This window comes from Lolium rigidum, chromosome 5 (assembly GCF_022539505.1).
Source record: "Lolium rigidum isolate FL_2022 chromosome 5, APGP_CSIRO_Lrig_0.1, whole genome shotgun sequence".
NCBI lineage: Eukaryota > Viridiplantae > Streptophyta > Magnoliopsida > Poales > Poaceae > Lolium > Lolium rigidum.
The window spans coordinates 228,314,769-228,319,993 of NC_061512.1; positions in this window are offsets into that span (position 1 = coordinate 228,314,769).

Consider the following 5,225-nt stretch of genomic DNA (forward strand, 5'->3'; position numbering starts at 1 on the left):
ACACACCGTCGCCAGGATGACGAGCCGGTGGAGGCTGATCCATCTCGCAGCCGCCGCCATGGCGGTCGCGCCCTCGTCATCCGCGAGGCCACTCCGCCGCGCCAACGCGAGTGGACGCCACCGCCGGAGTACAAGGCGGCGGCCTCCATCGTCAAGGCGGAGGACGTCTCGGAGGAGTTCCCTGGGCTGTGCCAAGCCCAGCTGGAGTCCTTCGCGACGATGGATGCGTTCGCCGAGGCGTGGAGCGCGGCAGACTACCGCCGCAAGGAGGAGCGCCGCCGTCGCCTCGGCCTCGTCATCAACCTCGACAATGACGACGATGAAGCTGGCCCGTCCAGCAGGTCGCGCGGGAGGCGCGGCGACGCCGGCCAGGGCTGCAACTGCTACCTCCCGCAGTCGAAGGAGGAGGGGCCCGACGACGGCGAGGACTACGCAACGGCAATGTACCGCCACCTAGGGCTAGGGCGTGGCAATGGCGGCGACAATAGCTAATTTTTTTAATCTATGTTTTTAAATTTGTATAAATATCGGTCAAATATGGCCGAACTATCAATGAATTTACTTTTTTCATCGAATTTGTTATGTTTTAAAATTTTAATATTTTTTCTGTATAGCGGCCATGACTAGCAGCTACCTGGTCCCTATTTTAATTTTACCGTCAACGCCCTCTTATAAGCTCGATGCTCTTAGAGATGCCCTCACCGCGCGATTCTGTTTGCCGATGGCATCCATGCATGCCATGGTATTTCCGGCTACAAGCGCTAGCGACTGCATGCCCATGTCGTCACCACATGATACATCGTGATACTACTTGGAGATCAGCTTTATGGCTGTGTGCATCTATTGATACAGAGGCCGGAGCGATGCTCCCATATCGAAAAAAACTTGGAGATCAGCTTCTTTGGTTAATTAGCAGCATGTGCTTAAATATCAGTACTCACTCCATCCCAAATTAATTAACTTAACTTTATTTACATATACATGCATATAAATATCTGTCTAGACAAAACCAAGTCAATTAATTTGGGACAACTAGACGAAATAATTGGTTTTGCAATAAAGTTTTAAATATATATTGCAAAACTTCCTTTTTCACGCCACCGGTCCAACTCTTTCTCGGTTAGTCGATCATGTCCATGTGAGAGTAACTAAAAGGTGAGGAGGACGCTTCACGCGGGGAAGGGGTGTTGTCGGGACGGGGTAAAAGGGAGAGCTATCTGGGATTTAGTTGAAACGTATTATGCCAAGTTCATATGGATAGCTTGGATTATGTAGAAACTATGAGCAAGGAAAAAGGTGGACGGTTTATGCTAAGTTTAGATAGTTATCGTTATTTTATACTAAACTTTTTTAGTTTGCTACAATTAGAACTTATTCTCTTGAAATATTACCTTAACCACCACGTTTTTATTACAATTAAGAGATTAAACCATGTAGTAATGAAACTAAATACTACTATCTATTTGCACTATACCTGAACTATATACTGCAAAGAAGCTTTCTTAGTTTTTTTCCTTTTTCAATGAGTGTGTCTTAAAAAACCTTGATTAAAACAAGTCTTCTACATCAGAGAGTAACTAAAAGGAATGAAATTACATGTCTCCACAGATTAATTTCTAGCACCTAGATCAATTGAAAATATGCGTATCATGTTTGTATCTAAGTTAGTTTCTTTAAATATCATGACACGGAGCTTTTAAGCAGTAGAGGTTTCTAGAATGCATGATTGACGACACCTGTAAAAGGCAAGGATGCACCTTCAGATATCCCGAAAGATGTGCGTGATTACCACTATCATCGAGAAGGAGGTGACAATGGTCGGAGTGGGCGGACGATAGAGCATTGAGGACGTGGGACTCGAAGTGGATGACTCGCTCTGAGTTGCAAAAGGAGGAGTCTGGCTTGCACATAGTGGGGTTGTCGCGTTCATTTGTCCATATGAAGCGTCTATTTTGAAGGTGTATCTTTTTGAGCTCACGGCTTTGAGATCCGATGGAAACCTATTCAAACGGCTGCAATTGATGTTTCTTTTGTTCTTATCCCTGCTCGATAAATTTGGTTGAAGTCACTGAGAGCAAGCTATTTCACACTTGTGAAAGAACAACTTTCAAGTAAAGACGGAGTATAGTCAGAATCATCCATATCTCGGTCCATTCACCTATCAGCACTGGACAACTATGGACATGTACCTGGCCGCTGCAAAAATATCCAGATCGATCACGCCGAGGCCAGCGGATCGATCTGAGGTTCTCAACAACCTTCAACAGCCTCCTACGCTGCATCTGCATGCTAGTCAAATCTCGTGCATCACTGCATTTTTGGGACATCATCAAGTCTGATCTGGTGGGTCTGTTTGCCGAATTACATAAGGGCCAACTGGATTTGTTCCGTATCAATTTTGGTGAAATTATTCTTCTACCAAAGGTTTCGGACGCGGAAAGGATCCAGCAATACAGACCTATTTGCCTTCTAAATGTTTGTTTTAAATTTTTTACAAAAGTTGCTACCATTCGACTTAACTCAGTGGCAGACAAAGTGGTGCGTCCTTCTCAGACTGCTTTTATGCAAGGTAGAAACATCCTAGACGGGGTGGTCACCTTACATGAGACAATTCATGAGATGCACCGTAAAAAATTGAATGGGGTAATACTCAAGATCGACTTTGAAAAAGCCTATGATAAAGTCAAATGGTCCTTTCTTCAACAAACCCTCCGGATGAAAGGTTTTTCTGAAGAATGGCGTGCTCTTATTAATAACTTTGTTTTTGGTGGTAGTGTTGCCATTAAGGTCAATGATGACATTGGTAAATACTTCCAGACCAAAAAAGGGTTGAGGCAAGGTGATCCCCTATCTCCAATGTTATTTAACATTGTGGCGGATATGCTTGCAATTATAATAGAGCGCGCTAAGATCGATGGTCAAATTGAAGGTGTAGTCCCCCATCTGGTTGATGGAGGCCTGTCCATACTTCAGTATGCCGATGATACAATACTTTTTATGGATCATGACTTGGAAAAGGCAAGAAACCTGAAATTAATTCTTTCAGCTTTTGAGCATTTGTCCGGTCTCAAGATTAATTTCCATAAAAGTGAATTGTTTTGTTTCGGTGCAGCCGTCGACGAGGCCAACCTATATGCTGAATTATTTGGCTGTGGGATTGGTTCTTTTCCAATTAGCTACCTGGGTATTCCGATACATTATCGGAGACTAACGCTGGCTGAATGGAAAATTGTTGAAGAAAGACTTCAAAAACGTCTTTCTAGCTGGAAAGGCAAATTGCTATCCCTTGGTGGAAGATTAGTTCTCATTAATTCGGTACTCACAAATATGGTACTGTATATGATTTCTTTCTTCCAGATACCAAAAGGAGTCTTGCATAGATTGGATTATTTCCGATCAAGATTCTTTTGGCAAGGGGATAGTGAGAAGAAAAAATACCGGTTAACTAAATGGAGCGTTGTATGCCGTCCGAAAGATCAAGGTGGACTTGGTGTTCACGATCTTCAAGTTAAGAACATGGCTTTGCTTGGTAAGTGGCTGGCCAGGTTATTAACGGAGGATGGTGTATGGCAACAACTATTGCGGAAAAAGTATGTTGGCTCGAAGGCGATCTCTCAGGTTTTTTGGAAACCAGGAGATTCACATTTTTGGGCTGGCATCATGGCAACTAAAAAGCACTTTTTCCCATTTGGTTCTTTTTCCATCAAGAATGGGGCAGAGATACGGTTTTGGGAGGATCGTTGGTTGGGAACAACCACTCTTCGAGAACAGTATCCGGCTTTGTACGATATTGTTCGTTATAAAGGGGATACCCTGCAGAAGGTGATGGCATCTTCTCCCCCCTCTATGACGTTCAGGCGAGACCTTATCGGCCCCCGACTAGTTGCTTGGAATGAACTACTTGAGCGGTTAGGTTCAGTCCAGCTGGGTCAGGGAATGGATGAATTCCGTTGGAGTCTCACCAAAAATGGAAAATTTTCGGTCAATTCCATGTACAAAGCATTATGTCTCTCTTCACAACCGGTACTAAATAATAAATACATTTGGAAGATGAAGATACCACTCAAAACTAAAGTTTTTGCATGGTATCTTCGTCGAGGTGTGATTCTTACTAAAGATAACCTTGTAAAGCGCAACTGGCAAGGTTGTACGAAATGTGTGTTCTGTCACGAAGATGAGACAATAAAACACCTTTTCTTCAACTGTCGAGTTGCCCGATCTATATGGTCAATCATTCAGATAGGTTCTACCTTATATCCCCCTCGTAGCATTGCAAACATTTTTGGCAATTGGCTAAATGGGGTGGATTCTAGGTACAAAACAATTATCAGAGTGGGAGCGATTGCGATTGTTTGGTCGCTTTGGCTATGTAGAAACGACAAGGTTTTTAATGACAAATCTTCCTCTCTTATGCAGGTAATCTACCGATGTACGGCTTTGCTCCGTTCATGGTCGCCACTTCAGCATTTGGCGGATCGCGACCTCTTTATGGAGGTGTCTACACGATTGGAGAACACGGCCACGGAGTTTATTTCCCAACATGGGTGGCTGCATAATCGGAGGATTGAAGCCAACGGAGCGTCATAGTAGTTGGCCTTTTTTTTATATCACTCTATGTATCTTTTCGTCGATGATTTGTGGACCTTTTAAACGGCTGTGTGCATCCTAGTTATGCAGAGGCTGGGTGTATTACTTAAAACCTTATAAGTAATAAAGCGCCCCTTATCGAAAAAAATCACTGCATCTGTCCCTTCTTCCTCTCAACCTCTCATGAACCTCCTGCATAAATACATCGCGATCAAGGAATCAACTACATCTGCATATATACTTCAGTTTAGGATAAGAGCAATCTTTCCTCCCTGACGGGCTGACGATCTTGTTCGCCATGATGAGCGACACCTCCGCTGCCTCTGACGTCCTCGGCACGATGCCCACCGCCGCTTCATCTGGGCTTCCCACTGGCGCCGTCCCTTCTTCCTCGTCGGGGCCCTTCTCCATCCGCAACGTCGACATCCTGACCCACGTCCCCGTCAAGCTAGACTACGACGGTGACAAGTACACCGAGTGGAAGACCTCCATGCTCGCCGTCCTCGCCCAGTTCGACGCCACCGACCACGTCGATGAGCACCGCCGCCCAGGGCACAGAGAGGAGGACGAGGAGGAGTGGAGGCGCGTCGACGTCACCATCGTCCTCTGGATCTACACCACCATGTCCGACGAGCTCC